Source organism: Aulostomus chinensis, chromosome 17 (genome assembly GCF_037954235.1).
Source record: "Aulostomus chinensis isolate RoL2024-O1b breed Wild chromosome 17, RoL_Achi_v1.0, whole genome shotgun sequence".
NCBI classification, from domain to species: domain Eukaryota; kingdom Metazoa; phylum Chordata; class Actinopteri; order Syngnathiformes; family Aulostomidae; genus Aulostomus; species Aulostomus chinensis.
Window position 1 is genome coordinate 11447987 of NC_141336.1, and position 26030 is coordinate 11474016.

General features: G+C 41.7%; 1 long non-coding RNA gene across 1 annotated transcript; it reads right to left on the minus strand.

The window, feature by feature from the left end:
• Positions 1-11523: 11523 nt before the first annotated feature.
• Positions 11524-26014, minus strand: LOC147246284 (uncharacterized). The gene is made up of 3 exons (XR_015109831.1): positions 25928-26014; positions 12598-12649; positions 11524-12453 (listed from the first exon to the last, which is right to left on the minus strand). It is a non-coding gene; the product is annotated as an uncharacterized LOC147246284 (long non-coding RNA).
• Positions 26015-26030: the final 16 nt, after the last annotated feature.

Genomic DNA, 26030 nt, shown 5'->3' on the forward strand with positions numbered 1-26030 from the left:
ATTAAAATCAGTCCAAAAATGTTCAAAATGAACTACGTAACCATTAGTAACAAGCCTTAATGAGAACCTTATTTATGTGTCACCTTCTATGTGAAACTCTTGTAGAACTGTGTGTCACGATTAAAACAAGTATGATTACATTTAGTCTGAGATGCTGGTCTTTTAAGATGTCAGTTATTTACAAGGCTGCTAGTTTAGTTTCAGGTGTTGCAATTAGATACTCTCGTTACCGTTCATGCACAGCAGACTAGTAGCAAACTGCAGGGAGGAACATGCTTGCTTTGTCTGAGGTCGAAAGAGATACTCTGAAACCTAGAGGAGGAATAACTGTCTGAATGAAACGATGGCAATGTCTCTGTCAGTGGAGCAACATTTACTCTCTCAGACGTCATGACAGGAGGAAGAATGCACCCAAGCCCTGAGTGGTTTCACGCTTACATCAGCTTTAAAAAATGTCCTCAAGTCTCCCTGTAACGCAGGTGTGGCAGCATTGCTCTCTGCACGCTCTCACACACGTGCAGGCTGCACAGTTGTGCTTGGCATCACTGTGGTTTTAGTCACGGAATCAGAATATGAGGCACTCCCCTCCCCCCCCCCCCCCCCCCCCCCAACATTTGGTTGAGTTCTGGAGACATCTTTGGTGCAGTTATGCAGGGTCATGCTTTGGCAAAACTATGGTTGCCTGGATACAAAACAGATGGAGTGACATGGCCGCCTACGTATGAAAGCTTGATTGTTTTCAAATCAGTTACGACAGAGCCACACACACCTCGGACTGACTATGGTCAAATGAAACCATCTGTTGAGGACAAAATTAGACTGAGGACTTACAGAGACCACAGTTGTCACCACCTGCACGATGCGAGCGCTCGCTTGTTGTTGTTTCTTTACTCAACATGGACAGATTGTCTCCTCCAATAGGTTTTCTGTCCTGTACGCACATAGTAAGGAAGTTTTGGCTGTGCACTGTTTCTTCTAGTCATGGCAAAGTAGGACATTTAACAGAGATACAAACATTTAATAAGCACCCCGAGGAAGATGAAGACTTGGTTGGTCTTTGAAACACTTTTGGGCAAAAACTTACTTAACACTTGAGAACTGATGTTTTGCCCCAAATTGCACTGTAGGGCACTAGACTATATTGAAAAGTTGAGCATTTACCAGATTTTTAAGCATTTTGTTGGCACCCCAAGGATTAAGAAAGTTAGCATTAGTTCCAAGAAAATCCTGGATCCTGAACATTGGCAAAATGACACTGACCCCTGTCCTCGAGGGAACAGATTATGAGAATTATTCCCTAAATCAGGGGTGCCCAAATTTTGTCACTTGTAAGGTTAAAACTAAAATGTAACAGTGGGCCATGAGCCAAAAGCAAAGACGTAATGTGAAAAATTATCCATCCATCCATTTTCTTCCATTTATTCCCGTTAAGGGTCGCGGGGGGCTGGATGCAATCCCAGCAGCCATCAGGCGAGAGGTGGGGTTCACCCTGGACAGGTCACCAGTCCATCACAGGACCAACACATATAGACAGACAACCATTCACACCTACGGTCAATTTAGAGTATCAGTCAGCCTCGTCCCCTCTTGATGTCTTTGGACTGTGGGAGGAAGCTGGAGTACCAGAGAGAACCCACACAGGAACAAGGAGAACATGGAGACTCCACACAGAAAGATCCCCTTCCCAAGCCAGGGCTCGAACCCGGAACCTTCTTGCTGTGATGCAACAGTGCTGACCACTGCACCACTGTGCCGCTTCCTTTTGTAGACAATGAGCCTTGTTCATTTGTTCCTTTGAACCCGCATTTGTTCACTAATTCGCTAATGTTATACTGTGGAGGTTCTGTATTACACTCCCTCTGCAGGCATATCCCTTTCAATGTCACATCATTCATAGCTGTGTTTTCAATTAAGGACATCAGTTGTTCCCAGCATCTTTCTTTCCCTTTGACTCATTTCCTTTTCATTGAAAAACAGGACTTTGTCTCACTTCATAAAACACTACAGTATTTCCATCGTCTACAGTAATTCCCTAAATAGAACTTGTATACTGGAGCTGTGAATGTTTCATGAGCTCAACCCGCCAAACAGATGCCAAAAAAGCCTCAATGAAATGACTAAAACAGCCATGCTGAAAGGAATAGAATGAGGGAGTCACTTTTCCTGCAAATGTAAAGCAACAGCCTCTCATGACCAGGGGTGGCTTCGGTGCACACCTCAGACTCTGCAATGTTAAAGAGTCGTCATTTTAAGAAATACACAAAAATGCATTCTGTCTTGCTGCTTGGTTAGAGGATCTTCATGTCTGTCAGGAAGAAATCAGGCTGCAACTAGCTTAGCTTAGCTTAGCTTAGCATAAAGATCGGAAATGCAAGAACAAGTTCGCCTGGTTGAATGCAAAGAAGCTATATGACATAACTTAAATAACATAACATAACATAAAGCCACAACTTGTTGATTTTTATGTTGCTATGTTGTGCACAAATAAAGAAACCAGAAAAACCATGTTAATAGTGTTGCAGTACGAGATGGGAAGCTTTGAAGTTCATGGTACAATGTAATCTGCATCGCTAGGCCCAGAAGAATCTTGAATCTTGCAGGAGAGTGTTGGAATGCAAATTGTTTGGTAAATCGAGAGTTTCATGAGTAACTCATGATAAATAACTTATCATTTCTTTGTCTCTTACAATAGGGGGAGATGTTTGGTGAAACGCCGCTCCCTCTTCTTTTCGTCTTTGAGGTTTCACGACAGTTGGCATCCAAGGTGTTGCGTTACTTCCATCTTCAGGACCAGTTCTCCATCACTTCCAAAAAAAAGCACTGTAGCATCTCCTGAAGTCATCTTTCCAGCCCAGTTCCCCCGCTGCCCCCTGCTGATATGGAATGAGAAGTATGAAGCACTGGCTTGTTGAGATGTAGACAGATAGCACCTTTAACACCTACCTCAAAGTTTGCCACTACAAAGACCGAGTGCTTTTATTAAAGAAGTGTTATCATTGAAAAAGTAATATAATTATCACTTCTCAGAATCTCTGCGAGTACATATGTCACCTCTCCAAATGTCAAATTATTCCTCTAGATAAACTGTGCATCTGAGCGACGAGGCATCAGGTGTCACACATGAAAACATTTTCATAACACCCAGTTCTCAGAAGTCAGGTGTCAGTCCGCCTGTGACACTGTGAAGCAGCTGTATAGACAGAGCTCCCCCACGGTAGATTAACTTCAGTCCCAGTTAGGTGGAGGACAGCATGTGAGGGAATGAATTACTGAGACGCCTCCTGGTAATTAGATTCCACATTTCTGAACACATATTGATCTGCAGAGACTAACAAGCCAGCTAGAAATGTTCCCGCAACGTTCTGAGAACACTGGTGTAAAGAACATTGTCCGACAACCGTCGAACCCACAATCCTACACAAAGACGGTCATGGCAGGGAGTTCTTTAAAGTTTAGGGAGATATTATTTAGTGGACTTCCAGGACACTGGTAGATATTTGGGGAACGTCACGCTTTGATCCTGTAATGTTACTTTCAACCACTGCTTTCAACTACAGGAGACCTAGAGAACGTAGCCTTCATGTGCTCTCCTAAACTGTCTGATAGAAGTTCCAAGAAAATCCTGAATCCTGAAAACTGGCAAAATGACACTGACCCCTATCCTAGAGGGAACAGATTATAAGAATAATTCTTATAATGTAACTTTGTCACTTGTAAGGTTAAAACTAAAATGTAACAGTGGGCCGTGAGACGTAATGCTTTGCCTTTGCCTCATTTTTCTTTCTAACTTCACTTGCACCAAAATTATGTCCTGCAAAAAGTATCCTTTACCTCCTGATTAAATGATGAAAAATTATCCATCCATTTTCTACTCCTTATCCTGTTAAGGGTTGTGTGTGTGTGTGTGTGTGGGGGGGGGGGGGGGGCTGGATCCTATCCCAGCAGTCTTTGGGCAAGAGGTAGGGTTCACCCTGGACAGGTCAGCAGTCCATCACAGGGCCAACACATAGAGACAGACAACCATTCACACTCACATTCATACCTACGGTCAATTTAGAGTATCAATCAGCCTCGTCCCCTCTTGATGTCTTTGGACTGTGGGAGGAAGCTGGAGTACCAGAGAGAACCCACACAGGAACAGGGAGAACATGGAGACTCCACACAGAAAGCTCCTGTGCTGGAGCCAGGACTCAAACCCGGAAACTTCTTGCTGTGAGGCGACAGTGCTGACCACTGCACTGGAATGAGTACCAGCATCCCTCACACAAAGGGGGGGGTGGGGGGTGGGGGGGGTGGGGGGGTATTCTCTGTCTGTCCTGCGATTGGTCATTTTGAAGTTGATGAACTTTTTCCTCTTAAGAAGTCATGAGGAGAGTGTTTTCATATCACCTTTGGAAGCCCATCTGGGAACATGTTGAACATCTCAGAAGTTAAATGTTACAATGTGGCCATAAAACTGATGACCTTCTTAAGTCACACAGAGATCTTGAAACTTCAAATGTTTTAAGAACATCTCCAATGTCCCTGAAGGTTATGGACCTTTCACAAAGTCCCCAGAAGGTTTCCTCAAACACAGGAAATCATAAAACATTTAGAAAACAGTTATGGTTATTTCGGTAATGGGAGTGGTCCACATAATAACCCAAATCACATGTGATGTAACTAATTCCAAAGGTTTTTATGACTCAGCTGGGTTTAGCAGTGCTGTCACTTATTAGTAAAAGGAGCTTTTTGAGCACATCTTTTATATTTCAGTGATAACACCTCGGTGTGCGTATCTGTCCTAAACCTTTAGCTGAAGAACTCCCTCATACTCCATCTTACTGCGGTGAGTGTCTGTGATGTTATCAGAGACAAGCAGATGTGAGATCACAGCAACGAGCCTCGCCCTCTCTCAGCTCCTCACATCCTCCCTGTGGCTGCGACAGCTCAGTCTGAGCTCAACCAGATGGGCCGGCATTAGAACTGTCATTACGCTGAACCCCAGAACCTCCTTGCAAGCCTGACAGCTCAAATCTCTGCCCCTCCAGCAACCCCTCATGAACGATCACACGGCACAGGTGGGCCGTCTGCTGTTTCAAACGGATGAGAGCAGCAGCAGCAGTGAGGAGACATGAGACCATGGCAGGCTGCCTCTGACTGGGCCTGCAGCCAAGACCTTTCCTCTTGTCTCCTACGCTCCTTTGTATCTCTCTCTCCCACCGCTCCCCCGGGGCATGCCCAGCCCATGATGAAGGGAATTTTATCACGCTTTTGGGGAAATGAGCTCTCTTTGTGCGCAGATATCACTAACTCGAAGGACCAGCTGCCTTTTCAGGTTATCTCACACCTCCAGTGTATGAGGTAAAACTGTGATCCAACATGGTGGGACTAATTAAAGGCGGGTGGCACAGACAAAAGGGATAAGCTCTGTTTTGGATCGGTGCTGCCAAAATATATCACAGATTAGTCAGCAAGGTTAGACAGACTCTTTGATTGTAGCTCCAAGAGCAACATCCGGGTTGGTGAAGGGTAGAAAAAAAAACAGATAGAAGTGACAGTGAGATTATGAATCTGTTTGCTCTGATAGAGGAAGGATTCTTTAGTTCTGGTTCACATATCCCGCCCCCCTTCACCTCCCCGTTTATTCTGATGTTCAGGCAGAGGCCAGTCTCATTTCTGAAAATGTGCTTTGGTTTGTTTACTGATGTCACATCGGTTACATAACGTGCAGCCCTGCCCTTCAGACAGCAGGAAGCAGCTGTTAAACTGATCACACGTCATGCCTGGCTCCTCATCATCACCTCCATCCTGAGGCTTTTCCCTCCTTTGTCACCATGTCCTGTTTTTTTGCATTTCATCACTTGTTTCCAATATATGTCAGTTTCAGAAAATATACCGCAAATCCATGCACACCTCACGCTACAGTAATGCTTCACAGTCACATGATGTTGATTGCCAGACATGCAGTTTTATCCTTTTACACTGTACAATATTCAATAAGATACATAAACTCTGTATAAGTAAAGAATTCTAGGTTAGTCATACAGTGAGTATAACTTAAGTGCAAACACACCGTAAATACTTACATTATTCTGCATACTCTTACTCATGTATAATTCTGTTGAAGTAATACTTCACTCAAAACTGTATTTTTCCTTTCAAGTACTCATTTATAGCTGTCTTGATTTGACAAAGATGTATTTCCCCTCCTGCATCACCTCTTTGTGACAGAAGGAGCCAGCTCCTTCATGGCTCCTGACAGCTAACAACACTAAAAGCGTGCAAAAATATCAGTTCACCAATTTTCCAGGTATAATCCATATCATCTTCCTTATCCAGCCGTATGCTCAGTAATCCACAAACCCTTCGATCTGAGCTAATAAGTAATTGTAATACACTTCTACCAGGAGCATCGATTACCACAAGGGTGCTGGTTGAGGCTCCATGGGTTTGTGGATTACCGAACATGTGGCTGGATGAAAATGAAACGGATGATATCTGACTATGAACGTGAGAGCTGGTAAAAGAGCACGCTTGTGCTGTTAGCCTTCAGTTGATTTGCTTCAAGCTAAATACGCATGGCTGGTTCTTTCTGCAATTGGCTCATACAAAGTTGACGCAAGAAGGAAAAAAAAATAGAACTCAAGAACACCAATTTGTGGCACTTGAATGAAATATCATCCCATTTTAAGAATCCTTTAAAGAAAAGCACGTAGATTAGAGAGCCGTATTATTTTTACTGTGAAACTGTGGATCATAAAACTCTCTGCAGGGTCGAAAGTAAAAACTGAAAAAAAAGTGACATCTCGACATTTATTGATTAATGTGGAACGTTCAGTACCCTCTGTTGCCATGTTTCTAAAAAGGAAAATTGGCAGTCTTTTCACCTATTGGTGTTTTGTTTTGTTTTCTTTTTTCTAACTGTATTCATTGGGTTGGCAGGATTAACAATGCAGATAGAAGACAGAACAGAAACCTCTGGAGTCACAGCTGTCGGTGGGCTGTGCCTTTAAATCTGCTCGTGCACCGAGTGAAATGTTAACTGAACTATGGAGCAAGAGGGAGGAAATATGTGTGCACTTTGGCCTTTCTTCTGTCTCCAGGGTGATTTAAATCTGAGAATCACAGTCAGAGTCACAGTCGCCATCAAATGAAAGAACAAGTTTTCTTTTTATTTCACCAAAAGCATCACACAGAAGACTGATAACAAAAAGTTGTACATAGAAAGACAGCGGATAATAGATACAGTTTCACTGGTGATATTTCAGGTGGAACAAAATATTTCATTTTTATTTGAAATTTTACTGAGAATTATCTTCTGGCTTTACTTTTTCAAGTATTTTAAGACCATAGTTTTAGACTAAAGCCTCACTGCTTTCACATATCACTGTTGACCAGGTTTCTATCTGCTGTATAAAAGTTTTTTTAGTTGAAAACTAGAATATGTAATTGTTCTGCATCTCCATATGCCAGCACCAGTTATATTTCTGTTTTTCTGGTCTCATAATGTATATGACGGAACCTTTAAGGTAATTTCCCCAGATTTGCCAAAAACAGCCAATGGGACTCGAGGAGGAATTGAAAAAATTTGTGAGGGTCAAAGGTGAAGGTAACTGTCATCTCACATGAGTGGCGATGGAACACCCTGAGAGAATTTCTAACAGTTTGCCATAAATGACCACGGCCACCAGGATGACCCAATAAAAGGTCATTGGTCACCACCACTGTGACAAACACTCTTTTGGAAGTCATACGACTGCCATGTGGTAGTTTATCTTGTGAATATAAAATGTTATAACGTGGTCATTTTGTGCTATTAGACCTATATGTGAAATGTAATCATAATTACTGTGTGAATTCTTGATTTGTGGCCATATATGTGCGTTCACAGTGACCTTGGACCATCCATCCATCCATCCATCCATCCATTTTCTTCTGCTTATTCCTGTTAAAGGTCGCGGGGGGGCTGGAGCCTATCCCAGCGGCTACGGGTGAGAGGCAGGGTTCACCCTGGACAGGTCACCAGTCCATCGCAGGACCAACACATAGAGACAGACAACCATTCACACTCACAGTCACACCTACAGTCAATTTAGAGTATCAATCAGCCTCGTCCCCTCTTGATGTCTTTGGACTGTGGGAGGAAGCTGGAGTACCAGAGAGAACCCACACAGGAACAGGGAGAACATGCAGTAACCACTGCACCACCATGCAGCCTTGACCTTTGACCATGTAAACCATTTCATCCTTGAGTCTAAGACATGCAAAATTTGAAAAAATACCATCAAGGTGTTCCTGAGATACTGCATTAATGAGAATGGGACATATGGGAGGACAACCCAAAAAATGTAAAGCCCTTAATTCAGGACTGTCACATCTGCAGAGGCATAAAAACAGTCATCAACTTTTTGTATGAAATCTACCAAGCACCAAACATCTCACTGAGAGTTTCAAATGAACTCTTATGTTGCTACATGTCTGCACAACAACGCCCTGAAGGTTTCATCTGTTATTTGAATGGATTCTAAAACAGTATATATTACATATAAATGGCCCAAAGTAGCATCCAAGGCCACAGACGTCTCCAGCGTCTCTCATTTTTGAATATGTGGTAGACCATGTACAATGGGTCCGGTGTCAAAATGAAATGGAAACAAGTGAGGAAGGGGTACTGCAAGCCCTTTGTTGACACTTGTGGAGGAGGATGAGCAATGAATAGAATGTCAATGAGAGGAGACGACAGATAGTAAGAATGCGACTCTATGAAACGCCGACAAGCTAATTCGACAACTCAGTGGTAATTTGTGTTTTGTCTGCGTACTTTTGTCATGCAGCCAAACAGGAAATACAAGCCACCAAATGGGGCATAAACTGGAGCAAAACCTCAAACACAAGAAGAAAAAAAAAAGGGGGGGGCATCCGATTCTGCACACTTCACTTGCAAAGACGGCAGCTGTTGGTGATGTAGTTTCAGTTCTCCAGCGGTCACATAGTCCTCAGTTCCCACATAGTGAAAGCCAACCACAGAGACCCTCCAAACCGTATCACTTGGGAAAACATTTTGTCTGTGTTTGCCTTTTATTGGCCTAGCTAGGGAGTTGAAGACTGTTTGTATTATGAGGAGGCGGTTGCCAAGGAGACCAAAGTTTCCCAGACACATTCCAAGTTATTTCTATCAGCTGTCATTTATCGTATGATTTCGGAAGACTCTTATTGCTTAGCATACCTTAAAGCAGGAGTGATGATACAGAAGTTATTCAGTTTCATCCTCGGTGATGGACAGACCTGAGATGGAGGATACTCACAATGGAGACATGTCTGGATGCTGATGCTTCTTATAGATGAAGAATACTGGCGGTGCTTGAATATTCACAAGTGTAGTGGCAGCAGTAGCCAGATATGTGGATGAAAAATCCCCCTGCCTCAAGAACCATTATTTGATTTGGTCTGAGAAGACATTTATACAGGAAAATTACAGGATTTTCAGGTTTCTGTCCAAAAGGAAAGAATGTGGTTTGACCTGAAAATAAACTCCCCTTTCAGTGTATCTGTTCCCTCATGAGTTTCTTGAAACATATTTTCATTAATTGTTACATAAGGTATTTTACTGTAGCTGAAACTGAGGCCCTCAAGAGGAAGATTTTTGACCATATTTTTGCCAGAAAGAATGCAAAAATTTTAAATTTGCACAGCCACATGGCAGAAGGACTATTGTATTTGTTATCCTAATAAATTACTGGCTAATAAGTTACTGACTGACCATGAAGTTAGCCTGGATGAAGTGTACAGTGCAGCACCAGTCACTGTTCCTGCTGCCTGTCTTTAAGCTGACTTCCAAGGACAACACTGAAACGGTGGGGGTTATGGACCCAAATGCAACACACTGAGCAACAGAAGTTGAATCGGTAATGGCCTTTATTCCGAGGATGCCAGGAACGTAACCACAATAATGGTCAGGCAAAAACAGAGGCAGTCTTGCAGCGAATCAAGGCAGAAGTGGTTACCAGGGCTGAGGCAGGGGGGAGTAGTCGAAGCAGGCAGGGTCGAAGCCGGGAAGTCAGTCCAAGGAAAAACGCTGGAGAGTTGGGCATCGAGCATAACAATCTGGCAGAGAATGAAGGGAGAGGGAGACCTAAATAGCTATGGGACAGGTGCAGGTGATAGAGACTGATTGGCAGAGGAGGTTGGCTGAGGGAGTGAGAGGTGATGCATTCAGGGTACCTTGGAGAAGCTAGTGTTGCAAACTGCAAACCATGACAAACACAGGCATGTACTCCCCTCCACTTTGTGAACAAATAGTTCAGTGAGTGATCTGAAGTGGGATTTATGTGGCATCTGTTGGATGAAAATTTTAAAGATGAATGCTAATAGCATTCATGTATTAAGTGTGGTGAGATTGAAACCAGCTTGAAGCTTTTAAAAGAATAAACCACTGTTGCTTCACGATGCGGTGGATGAGGCGAGCTACTTGGATTTTCCAGACCTGCTACAGAGAGAGGTTACTCCCTCTAAATGTGCTGTAACCCATCAAAGAGGCAATTCCTTTTCTCAGTCAAAGTGATTATTATTGTCATATTTTTTTCTGTTTCTTAATTTGACTCAAGGGGCGGCACGGTGGTGCAGTGGTCAGCACTGTTGCCTTGCAGCAAGATGGTTCCAGGTTGGAGCTTGAGCACGGGGTCTGTCTGTGTGGAGTCTCCATGTTCTCCCTGTTCCTGTGTGGGTTCTCTCTGGTACTCCAGCTTCCTCCCACAGTCCAAAGACATCAAGAGAGGACGAGGCTGACTGATACTCTAAATTGACTGTAGGTGTGACTGTGAGTGTGAATGGTTGTCTGTCTCTATGTGTTGGCCCTGTGATGGACTGGTGACCTGTCCAGGGTGAACCCCGCCTCTCGCCTAAAGGCTGCTGGGACAGGCTGCAGCCCCACCCCCTGCTGCAACCCTTAAAAGGAAAATGGATGGATGGATAGAATTTGACTCAACTACTCACAAATATTAGATACTATGAAGGTGCTAAAGCTACTAATTGGCTGGCGGACTAAAACTTAGCACAGTAGAGTTATATATCTTAACAGGCATAGTGTAACCTTGTACACAAAAGTATTGAACGCACTGACCATTGGCAGTGATAGAGGAATCCTTGAGAGGAGATAAGATGGCTGAAAGTTTAGCATAGAATAGCATGGGCCCCAGGTTTGAGCCCTGAGGGACTCAGAGACTTTCCATGCCAGATGGTAACCAAGAATGGGAAGTGAAATGGAGGAATGACCTTTAAACCAGATTCCCATGGAAAAATGAGAAGCAATGAGCAAGATGCAGCAAACTTATCCAATGATGTAATGCAATGGGGATTACATTACAGACAATGGCAGATCGTGATTGACACAGCTGTAGTGGAACATTATAATATGTTTCATTGAAGTCTGAAGTTTTTGTAAGAATTTGATCACATCATTGCATGTAGGTGATGCTTCCAAGAAGCAAGACAACATTATGTGATTACTTGCACTGATTTTTACTTTTGAAAAAAAATCCACACTATTGTTTATTTATACAAAGGGATGTTGAGTGATAGTATATTAGTATGTCTGAATGTAGCAACAGAAACCTATGGTCTTGTTACTAATATAATGAAGGTTATGGACTGTTTTTCTTTATTATTTCCACTACAAGTTGTTTTCACAGCCTGACGTACGACAGTCCTCTGACAAATTTTCAGATTGAACCTCAGTGCTATAGTTTTCCACTTGCATCAATAAGAAGAAAAATAGACAGCAGAAATGTCTGACATTTGGTTGAATATTCACTCTTCGTATGCTTTGTATTTGGTTTTCTCCTCCATCCCAACTAGCATTTGCACAACACCCTATTTGTTCACCGGTCCCCTTTCCCCTTTTGTCTGTGAGCAAAAATCAGAGGAACGTCCTTCTTCCATTAACCTCCTTCTTCCGTTAACCTCCATCGCTACTGTAGATCCAACCACCTTTCACTGCAATGTGTCAAATATCACTTGACAACCATCATATGATTTAGGATCTGTTGACTTTCCCTCTGGTACTTCTCAAAATGTGTTAAGATTCGTTCATTTGCTCAAGAGTAGCTAATTTTGGTCAGGATGCTAACTCTCCATAGGGAGACACACACATACATGGAAATGCAGCGACTCAAACTTGGGATTTGCATTTGCTACATCACGGCTCATTTTTCAGTTTTTAGGAACTCAGTGGGTCTTTGTCACACCTCGCTGTAGACTTGGCCAGCCCACAAGTCTGAGAGCATTTCCCACTGAGAACCTACAAGCATGCTTTCTTTTCTCTTTCTTGGCCATTCTAACATTACTCTCGACTGCATCATCGGCTCTTGGCGTGGACAAAAGATGGCTCCTTCATCCGTCTTGCGCAACACTTGGCACCATTTGACCAGGACTGATGCACTAAATTGTCCTTGGAAGCTGGATTGTAGAACCAGTCTGAGTGTAGAATACATAGCACAGAGACCAACTTTTGATATTTCATTTGTTCTGGTTGTTTCTAGCTTTTTTCCTTGCAAACTGTGTGAATAGGCATGACAATGAGTGTCTGTTTTTAAGTACAGTACTTTAGTCCATACATACCTCGGCAGCTACTGGATGAATTTCGATAAAACTTGTTTCTGTAGGGCTGCCCCTGAAACACAAAGGTTTGAATCATCAGTTGGGAAACCCCCAAGGGGATTTAGATTCTTCAGGTCAAGCTTGGAGTATCCTTTCCTGGAAAAGAGAAGAATACAGTTTCTGTTATTGTAAAATACCTCTATTTATGTAAAGTCTAAACATATTTTAGATGAAAATTGGTGTACCAAACCAATAATCTGTGGCCATGTTATCTAGATAATTCCTACAATGTGTCCACTGAATGACGCTGTCGTGGCTGTGGACTGTTGATGAATAACTAGGCTGAGCTGTCCTCACTCCCAGGACCTCATAGCTCTGATGGCAAATCTCAACAAAGACCCACATTTTAGCACACGTATTCATGTTCCACTAAGGATGTAATATTTTTGTTGAGTACCATAGACTGTGTAAACTGTGAAGCCAACACAAAAGTTCCTTCCATTCTTTCTAATGGCCAGTGGGGGGGGGGGGCGACTCTGCTTTTTATCCTACACCATTTTCCAGTCAATTTGTGCTGTTGAGGAAACATTTGGGCGCTACAATAAGATGGTCAAAAATAATAAGAAACAGTTTGGCAATGTTAACAGTGTCATTGTGAGGTGGAATGATGATTTAGGCTGAAGCACAGCTGTGTTAGAATATATTGAGAGAAAGAACAGCGTTTGCTAGTGGACCCGGGAACCCATCTGTTAACGAAGTTGAAGACATGCAAGACAGGGGGAAGTAAAAAGTGTGGAGGTCTAAAACAAAGTAACCTAACAGAGTAGTATAAACATCCAGTTTCCCATTCAGCTGGAAACATTTAGACTTAGCAAAAGCAAGAATATCAATGAAAGCCATTAAACCACATTGGGGTGTTCCAGAGTCGTTCTCCGCCGAAATTGACCTCTTCTGTGCTTTTATTCAAAGTAATTTCCCACCTCCAGTCCATGTGCACTTTTCTATAAAGGAATTGTCTGATTGTGGAAAATCAGAGTCATGCTCTTTATAATAAAAGACCCCTAATTTGATCCAGATTGCCTTTTTACTGGCTACCACTCTTCTTATGCGTTCCAGTAAGCTGCTTTCGACAGTAAATTTGAGGTGATATTTTTAACCTGTGGCTCCAGGAGCAGGAACACGCTGAAACAGGTTTTCTGGTTATACCACAGGTTGAGTTGTGACCGGTGCCACTTCAGGGACAGAGGTCTGTCATTACAGCAACACTGAAGCATTCCAGAAAAAAACAACAATCCTGGTTGACACGAGAATGTTGACAAGTAAATAATCTCCATGTCAGCAAAATACCAAACCGTGTGACCTGCACAGGACGCTGGAGCTCCAGAGAAAGATTCCCATTGTTACCAGTGAAATATGATGTTTCTCTCTCAGTCAGATACAGATAATGCTGTGCAACAATTTGACACATACGTGCAACAAATTATAAGGAATAGATAGAACTGGTCTCCTGGGGGGGTATCGACCGTAGTTGCAGAACCAGATGTTCATGACATACATGGAGTCCTTGATGAAATATGGATGCATCCTAGCAACAAGCTGCAAGTTTTATTTCAGCACATAGTTGTTTTTTAATTCAGTGATTTATGTGAATGTTTCCTCTTGAAGAGCCTACATTTAAGAGTGTCTAAACTGACCTTTTGCATTCCCTAGTTAGTATCCCACACCACAGGAAATACACCACACCATGGCTCTTCCGCTCATCATCTCAAACTGTTTCATAGTAATTTGCAAATTAAACACACACTCAAAGTTGCATCAAACTGTTTAACAGTGATTTACAAATTAAACACACATTCAAAGTTACACACTAATTACAGTACCCAGCAGCTGGTTGCTAAAATGTACTGTCTGGTGAGTCTCCTGTTTCACAGGGTAGATGGGTTCATTGGAGAGTTAACATTGACAAGGATTCATTTAAGTGATACTTTACCTTAAAATGTTTTACGTTTCACTTCTTCATGACTCCGGGATTTTTTTATTTTTTTTTGGCTTCCTACCGTTAAAGGAATGTAAAGAGGATTATAAAACCGTAAAAAGTGATGTTTGCTCATCCTGACTTTGATCTGTGTGTGCCTCTTCAAGTCAATCTGATGTGAAGTGACACGCAATTTTCTGTCATGTCTTTAAAAGGAAATTATCACATCGTATCCTCTAAAACGTTCGGCCTGTTCATTTCCTGTTATTGAGGAACTAGATGTTGCTATAGCAGCCCTCCTGATAAACAATTACCCGTTTCCAAGGAAATGGGAATGAACCGCAAAGTTTATTTGTTTGACATTTTTTTCTGCAAAATACCAGGACTGTGGTTGTGGCTTGTGCCAGCACCCAACATGAAATGTGCATTAAGGGCAATGCTTCAGTGGATGTTCTGAATTCATACTAGCTGGCTGCTTTCACATGATCTTTTCTAACAAAAATGTTGCCCAGTATAGGCTTTTCTTTCCCTGCAGTGCACGTCAAGATGTAAATATATGGCCTGGTTTTACCCACCAGTGTTTGTACATGCATGCACGTCTGTTGGTACATGCATGAGGGTCTTTGTTTTGACTGAATACACAACAGCTGAAAGACAGCCAAGACAAACATTTCTTTGACTTCTTCCAGAAACACGGTAGAATATTTAGGTGGCGCTTTGCAACCACGGAAGGAAATGAACATGAACCCGTGACTAGAAGTCTGCCGGTTCAAACTGAGGACACGCTCGTTGGTGTTGTGTAGGTGCGCACGGACGGGAAAGTTTATTTATGGAGCGCCCAACAACAATAGACACTCTAAATGCATTAAAAACATTAAAGACCCAAAATGTGGAGAATTAAATGTGTTGTGTTTTATGGAAACACAGTATAATGACATAGGAATGTGTCGGTGGTGTTGATTAGCTGATAAGGGAAAGTTGAGAGGGTTGAAATGAATCTCTCACAAAGTGTACACGAATACCCGTGCTTGCTTCATTTATTCTTAAATCCATTATCTCAAAATAACACAGCAGTGACCCCAACTAACTTAGCTTTTTTTTCTTTTCTTTTTTTTAGCTTTTTGTGTCGTCCACATTTCTTTTTTGTTTCCTCCTGATTACAAGATAAATTAGCTCATTATCATGAGCAAACGAGCTTCTCAAGGTAACTGACTTGTGCTAACGGTATTAAAAAAACCACACAAGCATGTCCATTCTCAGCTTCTGTACTGGAATCTCTCCGTTAGTGTCACCAGCGCGTACACTATTTTCTTCTTGCAACAACTCTCACTCTCATTTCTGTATTTTGGATACAGATATGAAGTAAGAATGCTTTTTACTGAGAATATCCCAACAGTCACCCAATATTCATGTGCTTTAGTCACATTCTCTCTCATGCACAGTCAAGAAGAACTTCTCCTGTTTCCCCGCCGACAAGCTTGAACAAGCTAAATTTTGTCAATTTTAGCAGAGGCGCAACAATGTGATGAAAGAAAGGGATCATCTTCAGTGTGTCAGTGAGCTGAGTGATGATGCTGATGATGATGCTTCGGGTAAATCTTTGAAAACAATGTGGCTGTATGCAATCATACTTGCATGGATCATCAAAGTGTTCGAGAGTTTCCTTCTTATAATTACATCACAATTACAGTCGTCACTGACGTCAGCGTCCCACAGTAATCAAGTCTTTACCTCTGATGTGGCAGCAAATAATCAATCCGGGGACTGAAAATCACCGTAGCAACCACAAGAAAGTGCTCCAGCGTTTCAGTGTTCTAACTGGGATTTGAAGTTTTGATTACACAAAAATGAAAAGCAGAAACTGCGCACGTGTTCAAAGTGAAACACACTATCAGAAGTAAAAAGCCCAATTTTGTGAGTGAGCAGTGTTTGTGCAAAAAGATGGCCGAGTTTCGAACATTACAGAAGAACAGGTCGAAGTGGCAGCCATCTCGCCCAATCACTTTCTACTGGTTTCCCCTGACAAGTAAGGCACCCTTCACCCTGCTAAGGTTTGTTTGAGTTTGTTGTGCTCTGCATCGGCCCTGTTGATCATTTTGTCTTATGGCTGTGTTGTGCATAAATTCAACAAAACAATGAAAACGTTGCTGCATTAGGAGCAGGCGGAGAAGAGATTGTTTTGGATGTACATTAGTCTGAGTTTGCAGCTCTGGAAGTAATTTTTGACTCTAATTTTCTGATTAATGTCTATGCAATTTACATGTCAAATGGATTGGTTTTTCGGGATTCTTGGATGATGAAGTACTTTCACAGATTTGCAGATTTTCCCACAACCAATATGGATGCAGGCTGTGATGTCACGCAGCAGGGTTTAAGAGCGCAAATATAAATACGCCATGATTCATCTGACGGTAGCTCACAGTAGCTGCTCTGTGTGTGACGATTTTCACACGGAGCTCCTTTCACGGTCAGCTGTGAATGGATCACATGGTCAAAGGTCACCCCGTAACATAACCAACAGAAAATAAAAACACAGTGTGACTCTTTGAACAGAGGAAAACATGACATAATTTTCATTAATGGACGTCAAATCCCATCTCTTTCTCACTCATAAAAGTATTTAACTACCTCATAAGTTTTCCATGCAGTGATTCACTTGATTGGATCGTGACACTTTTGATGTCCAAAAAAATGGTAAAAAGCCGAGTTACACCCTTTTCCCACTGCACATACTTGTGTAAATGCATGTATTTAAATCTGGTTAAACCTAAAAAACAAACCAAAAAAAACCAAGCAGACCGACCCCTCTCCCATGGCAAAATATCCCCCCCCCCAAAAAAAGCAGGCTAAACAAAAAGTTGAAAGTAGCATCGGAGGGCAGTGCCAATGTTTTGTCTTTTTTTTTTTAATATATTTTATTAATCTGGTCCATTTTTCAAACTCAATACTGATTGAATGATGACTAAAAATAATCACTTTTGAATTTGCACTAATCAACTACACTCCACTCAGGAAAACAGTGGTTTCCAGATGTTTATCTGATCAGGCTGTAGCTAGATTTAAGGAAGCGATTCCATTGGTGCTAAATTCAGTGTCATGTCCCATTGTTACAGAGGAAAATGTTGTCAACCTTAGTCCCTCCTAAATGATAATTTTATCAATAGTGCAACAGGCACCTTAGGATCAACTTTGGACTCATTTGCCCCACTAAAAACTAAATCTATAAATCCAAGGAAACAAGCACCTTGGTACAATTCAGAAACCAGACAGCTTAAACAAAAAAAAGCAGAAATTAGAGAGAATATGACACTCTTCCAAACTGGAGGAGTCTCACATCATCTGGCAAGACAGCCTTAAAAGCTATAAGAAAGCCCTTCGTATAGCGAGAGCAGCCTACTACTCGACACTAATAGACGAACACAAGAACAACCCCAGGTTCCTCTTCAGTACTGTAGCCAGACTGACAGAGAGCCACAGCTCTACTGAACCAAGCATTCCTGTTTCCCTGTTTCTCCTTATCAGAGAGAAAATTCACCTCCTCCTGCCATCAGCTGACAACATGGCACCTATAAACTCAGAAGCCTTAGAGGCAGCTGTAGAACCAGACATACACTTTGACAGTTTTTCTACCGTTAGCCTTGATGAGCTCAGTTCAATCATTTCCTCCTCTAAACCATCCACCTGTCTTCTAGACCCCATCCCAACTAAGCTGTTTAAGGACTCTCTACCCCTCGTTAGCACCTCCCTCTTAGATATGATCAATGTGTCGCTGTTATCTGGTTACGTCCCACAGTCCTTTTAAAGTAGCAGTAATTAGACCCCTTCTCAAAAAAGCAACCCTGGATCCAGAAGTTTTGGCCAACTACAGACCAATATCAAATCTTCCATTTCTCTCCAAAATTCTGGAGAAAGCAGTTGCTAAACAGCTCTGTGACTTTCTCCATAGCAACAGCTTATTAGAGGATTTCCAGTCAGGTTTCAGGATTCATCATAGCACAGAAACAGCACTAGTCAAAGTTACCAATGACCTCCTACTAGCATCAGATGAGGGACTCGTCTCTGTGCTGGTCTTACAAGATCTGAGTGCAGCTTTTGATACCATTGACCACCATATCCTTCTACGGAGACTGGAACATGTCATTGGCATTAAAGGAACTGCACTAAACTGGTTCAGGTCATTTTACTAGGTCGATCTCTGTTTGTACTAAATAATGATGGTTCCTCTGAAACCACTCCAGTCAGTTATGGTGTTCCACAAGGCTCTGTGCTTGGACCAATCCTCTTCACCCTTTATCTGCTTCCTCTCAGTCACATTATAAGGAAACACTCAATTAATTTTCATTGCTATGCTGACGACACACAGCTGTACTTATCAATGCATCCACATGAAATAAATCAGCTGACTGAACTGGAGGCCTGTCTAAAGGAGATAAAAACTTGGATGACCCTTAATTTCTTTTTATAAAACTCTGATCAAACCAAAGTTTTTGTGCTGGGCCTAAAACATCTTAGAGACACCCTATCTAATGAGATAGGTACCCTGGAAGGTATTACTTTGGCCCCCAGCAGGAGTTCTCTTTGATCAGGATCTGTCCTTTAATGCCCACATTAAGCAAATTTCTAGGACTGCTTTCTTTCATTTACGAAACATTGCTAAGATCAGACACATCCTGTCTCAAAAAGATGCAGAAAAACTAGTCCATGCTTTTGTCACTTCCAGGCTGAATTACTGCAATTTCCCCCTGTCAGGCTGCACCAGTAAGTCCCTAAAGACTCTCCAGCTGGTCCAAAATACTGCTGCCTGCGTGTTGACGAGAACTAGTAGAAGAGACCATGTCTCTCCTGTACTGGCTTGTCTGCATTGGCTCCGTATCAAATTCAGAATAGAATTCAAAATTCATCCTCTAACATACAAAATCCTCAACAATCAGGCTCCTTCATACCTGACAGAGCTCATAGTCCCCTATTATCCAGCTAGAACCCTTCGCTCTCAGGATGCAGAGTTACTTGTGGTTCCTAGAGTTTCTAAAAGTAGAATGGGAGCCAGAGCCTTCAGCTATCAGGCTCCCCTCCTGTGGAACCATCTACCAGTTTTGGTCCGGGATGCAGGCACCCTCTCGACCTTTAAGAGCAGACTTAAGACCTTCCTTTTTGATCAGGCTTATAGTTAGGGCTGCTTAGGCTAGCCCTTAGATATGCTGCTATAGGTTTAGGCTGCTGGGGGATCTCCCATGGTGCACTGGGCTTCTCTCTCCTCCTCTCTGTCCTCCAATATTTGTCATACATAAATCATACTCATACATATTACTAACTCATCATCTTCTCTGCCACAAATGACTTCATTCACCCTTATTTTATTTTTTCACCCATACTATTCTGAGCACGTTTTCTGCAGGGTCATTAGACCCGCAGTTGAATAGTGACTAATCCCTTACACTTTGAAGACAAAGGCCAGATGTTAGCAGGTGTTGGCTTTTTTCGATCAGTGAATAAGGGGTCTTTAGTTTATATTTTAACCACTTTCAAGGCACAATTAGCCCTCAGAAGCTGCTTGGCAAATGAATATGATTAGGGAAACAATGAGGCCATGCACAAGTCCAATTTCCTCCAACATGCAAATTTAGATATATCTCAGTGTAGTACAAAACCTTGTGTACAGACCCACTGATGTGCAAACACATTTTTAAAGCCAGCTAGCACAAAAATGCTCATGTATGTGCACTACCTCTTTCTGTTGATTGTACCCTATCTACCCAAAATGCAACAGCCAATTGTAGCATCCCCTTGGATTTAAACCCGTCAGTGCACCATGGCATTACGTTGCTTTAAATGGTGCGCTGCAACTTCTCGAATCTGCCAACAGAGGAGATCAATCTCTGCAACAGTCTGAATTATGTTTGTCTGCAGTAGCCTTCATGCTTTAGACTGTTCATGCTGCACATTGATGTCTCCATGTGGTACCAGTTTGTGCGTATTTACTGTAACAGATTTCTGATGTAGAGCATAAAACCTCAATGATGTCTAATTTAAAGGTGCACGGCTGATGACTGAGACGTGTAATTACAAGGAAGGAATAGAGACATCACGGCCAACCTCACCGGGTAAACAACAAGCCATCCTGGTCTGGACAAGGAGTCCGGGAGGCGTGACCCTTGGCTACCTGGGTGGCTTGGAGAAATTAAGTCTGATTAATCGCCTGAGGGCTTTTCCTGCACTCTCTGACTTTATGGAAACAATCTCACGGAGGAAATTACAAGGCAAACCTTTCATTCCATGGGCCCCATCAGTAAAACCTGTAAATCTATCACTGTGAATAAAATATAAAAAGATTATAATCAAAGGAATTGAAGAAACCATCATTATTATTAAATTTGCCTATAAGCTGCCTGCTCAAAAATGCATCCATCCATTTACTACCACTTATCCTGTTAAGGGTCGGGGGGGAGGGGGGAGGGGGGACTGGAGCCTATCCCAGCAGCCGTCAGGCGTGAGGCGGGGTTCACCCTGGATGGGTCGTGCTCAAAAATTCCAATTGCTATAGTCTGGAAGAGTGAGGCACTGCTAAAACAGCAGCTAAATGCTAACACCATCATCCTAACAATGGTTACACTTTGGGCCAGTTTGAAAATGAAGGTTGTAGCCTTATGACTTGGCTACTAACACAAATAGATGCCTCACTTGAATCTCCTTTTAGGACATCATACATGCTACAGCATGCATGATGCAAGCACAGTCAGCCAACACCAGCGATCCCGCTAAACATCAGAGGAATCTCGGAGAATACTTATTATAACAACAACAGTGATTGGATGTTCCTCATGGTTAAATATTATGGAGCAAATTAAAACAGAAATATCAATTAATGTCACAGTATAGGAATTAATTAATGCCCAGATTTATTTGCATTATTTATGTTCTATGTAAAGGTGTGATGAGCAACATTTAGTCCTCCCGGTCTGTAGGTATCTCACTCGCTCCTGGTGATTATCTATTCTACTGGTTGCGAGGTTGACATAACCAACCGCGTATGATCAGAGTTGGAATAGTCAAGTGGTGGTTTATCTCATCGCCATACATTTCCTGATGTTGTCACACACTAATGATAACAACATGAACCTGTCAGAGGCTAAAGTTGCTTACTTGTACAATTGCTATTGTCAGTTACCAAACATTAGCTTACCTCTTCAGTTGAAAAAATGGTGACGTCAGCATGGCTTTTCAGCCGCTTCTGGTCTTTCAGCTTAGACCATCGTAGAACTACAGGACCAGTATTGACCCTTGTCTTGTTCCTTTGTTGGTCTGACAGAATTTCAGACAGAAAAATGTTGAACCTTACATTTCCCAGCCATTTCTTCAGGTACAGCACCTGACAACTCCTGAGCTCCTGTAGTCGGCGATGACAGATAAATAACAGGTGATATCGGCATGTTCGTGCTATTGGATCAGGAATCTTTAACGGTTTGTCAGCCAACATTGGAATGTAAATATTATGAACATTTTGGCCCTGATACATTTTTCTAAAAATGATTTCAGCTCTGTTAAAACTCTTCTAGGTAAATCTTGACTTTTATTCTCTGCTTTTATAAAGCTTCTGTGGATGTATATTTTTGAATTACTTGTTTTCTTCTCATTTTTTTTCTCTTGTACCTTTAAAGGAATGTAATTGATTTGTTTAATCATTTATTTATTAAGATTTTGGCAAATTTGGTCCTCTGTCATTGGAAACCAGAAAAATTGAAATATTCTTTTTTGAATTTGTCATTCTGACTCACGCAGACAGTTGTCTTCTACAGGCACCGACCAAGCAAAAACAAGCACAAAACTGTCTGGTTGCACAGTCTGATAACATCAGAGTTTTGTTTTGCTACCATAGCAACACGATTAAAGATGATATCATCATAGGATTTGCTATCTTTGAGAAGTAAGTAGCGGAAAAGAGGCAGACATACACTTCGCTGTGAGGGTGTCTGCATGTAAAGACGCTGGGATTCCTCCCAACACACACACACACACACACACACACACACACACACACACACACACACACACACACACACACACATATACCTTTTAATGACTATTTGAATCTGCCCAACACATTAATTGTCTGAATGACTCAAATTTTAACAGTGATTTAACAAGAAGACAGAACAGTCCTCACACCACTTCCTCTTTACTTTGAGAATCCTGCCAAATCATAAGTGGGAACCAGTTTGTATTAATCCACCCATCCAGGGTGAACCCTGCCTCTTGCACAAAGTCAGTTGGGATAGGCTCTAAACCCCCCCCCCCCCCACACACACACACACACACACACACACAAAACCCTTAACACCTTAACAGATAAGCAGTATAGAAAAGAGATGGATGGATGGATTGTCTGTATTGATGTCTGACTGTGCCTTGCTGACATTTAGGGACAGTATTTGATCAGTTTATCAGTAAAGTCTTCATCCACTAACAATCAGCCAAGAAAACATCTTTCTTCCACCTTTACTCAGAGAAAAAAAAACATCTGGGTTGACATATTGAAGAACACGTCATGGGAATGAGATTAACACGCGCACGCACACACACACACACACACACACACACACACACACACACACACACACACACCATAACAAAACAGGATTCTAACCCGTCCCCGCAGGTCAAAAGTCATGCGGAAGTTGGATGTGAACTGCTTGTGTTGTAATGAGTATAACCACAACTCTGCAAGACATGTCTGACATCATCATCCTCTTTGTGGTACCAATCACAGGTCACGCTGACATTAAGGATTAATGAAAAACAGCAGCGTGGCTACTGAAAATAACCGTTCTAACCACAGGTGTCTGTGTGGTATTCTCTACAGGCTGTAGTTGTAATAACAGCCTATCTTAGTTTCCACAAGTTACTGTAGGTACATAAGTGACAGTAGAACAATGATTGTCAAGCACGCATTTTGGAAGCCTTCTTCACCCAAAAAGAATGATTTAACTTTCAAGCACTCAGTAATCAGTGCCTTGAGCTCACAAGGACTCTTTTTTTTCCCTTTTATGTCACTTCTCTGAGGCTCCAGAACGCAGAAAGAGCTTTTAGCTTGAAACTCATGATGCCCCATAACCACCAACTACTGACAACAGCAAAAAAGTCCACAAACGGTAATTTACAAACACTCAAGGGCACCGTGTGGAATTATCCACGTCTCCTTTACGCAGCTTTGTGCTCAGTAATGCACAAGTACTTTGATTTTGGCAAAAAAAATACTAACCAATTGGAACACTTCTGTTTTGTGCTTCCATGAACTCGCACAGATGCCATTCATTTTATCAAACTGCCCCTTGGGGACAAAAAAATGATAGGAATTGAATTGAACTGAAGCTCCAGTCAGATACGTGGCTGGCGTTTTCTGCACTCTGTCGTCACGAAGAGGTGATGGAGGAGGGAGAAGGTATTTATGGGCTCAAGTCGAGACACTCATTGTTTGTTTATTTAGCAAATTTCAACCAAATTTAGTTTACCAAAGTGTTGAATAGTCTCAAAAACGATAGGGAATAGCAATTAAAAACACAATAAATTGGGCCATAAACAAAAGACAAATTCAAGTTGATTTAAAGGCCAACATGAAGAGAGCTCAACAGACTGGGAGCAGCTCTCTACCATCTCAGGTTCTAGCCTGCACCCTTGAACATTTAAGAGCGTTTGGTGTGTTGACCTCATCAGTCTGACAGGAACATGGAGGAGCGGCAGCTCACCCAAGTATTGCATTGCCAGCCCATTCAAGGTTTTAAAAGCATGTGGGAGAATTTTAAACTGGATCCAGAAACTGACGGGAAGCCGGTGAAGAGAAGCCAGGCTCTACTTTTTGAGTGAACTTTCACTCTATGTTGCCAAGTGATAGACACACACACACATATATACTGCATATTTACAACTGCTGACCACACAAAGGTCTCTCCAGCACACTAAAGGTGTGTCATTTGGCCTGAATTATACAGTACATCAGCTGTGTTATCTCCCCATTCAGTGGTGACTAACCTGGTGGAGTCACATATCAAGAGCAGCAGGGAGGTCCCACGTCAAACAGGACACACCTCAAATTAAATAATAAGGGAATCGAATTTGGCAGGTTATCAACTTGACTTTGATACATTACAAGCTACAATCCTAGTTTTATGTCTCATTTGTCTTGGGTTGATTTTATTGCTACTTATCTCCCATAACCACAGTTTGCCAGCTCAGGTTGAAGTTAAGTAGTTCCCATGATTTACATGTAATGCATTTTGATTTATTAAACACATTACTGAGTACTGAGCTTGTGTCATGCTGCTTTTGGTTAATCATATCGTAATTGTGCACATATTATAGGAGCGACTGTCTGAGAAATGGAGAAATAATGTTGCCAGTGGGAATTAGGCCTGGATAGAAGAACAAAGGAAAGGCTTTTGAGCCGGGTATTAATAATTCAGAGTTTGTTCCACCGAGGTATTCGGCTGGACCCGTGAAGATTAATCATTAGACCGGAGTATGAAATGCATCCCAGTAATTATCTGGTCATGTAAGCATGGTCAGCTGTTGGCTTTAAGATTCTGCAATTAAGTCACAACGATGAAACAAATTTAGTGTGTTTCTTATGTCAATATGCAGTATTTTTAGACTAAAATGCTTTCACTGTCATTGGAAACTCATAATTATCTGGTTCCTCAGTGCCCCCCCCCTTTTTTTTTAAACTTGGCCACATTCTAATGTTATTAGACTATAAATAACCATTTTCTACTGGTACTGTATAAAATAAATGCTAACAAAGGAGTACTCATCTAATTCTTGCATATTAGTGTGTTGTGGCATGTCACTGAATCAACAAACGACTGAGTGAAAAGTTACAGGACGACGTGACTAAACTGAGCACGTGCAAAATTACATAAATGACAACTTACTACAAATAAATTCTGTATGTGTTGTAATCACGCTGGTATTTAAGCCCAACTCCGCTTTAAAAGTAAAAAAGAAATGAGACGTTTTAAACATAACATTGTACATCATTATAATTTTACTTTTTCCCCTATCATTTGGTTACTAATCTATTTCTGCACATCCACAAGATTGTGGATTTTTATGTCATGATTCTGCATTTCATCGCATTATTACAATTTATCTCATAATTACAAATGATGACAGGTTATGTTGAGACTTTTTGTGATGAGTTAGACTTCTTATGTCATAGCTTCTAATTTGCCTTATAATTAGTATTTTTTTCCCATGAATTATAATGAATCTCATGGTAACAACTTTTTAAATCTCAAAATTATGCAGTTTGCAACCCCAAAGTTTGATTTGCCATTGGAATTTTCTGTTTCGCACGTTGTTTTTTCTGTGTTTCCCTTTAAGTACCTGAGATGCCCCTCCGCTCTGTGGACTGTTGACACTTCACCTCTTGGTTGCATTTCCTTATTTCCGTGTGAATATATGAGTTTGAAATACAAGGGAGTCATGG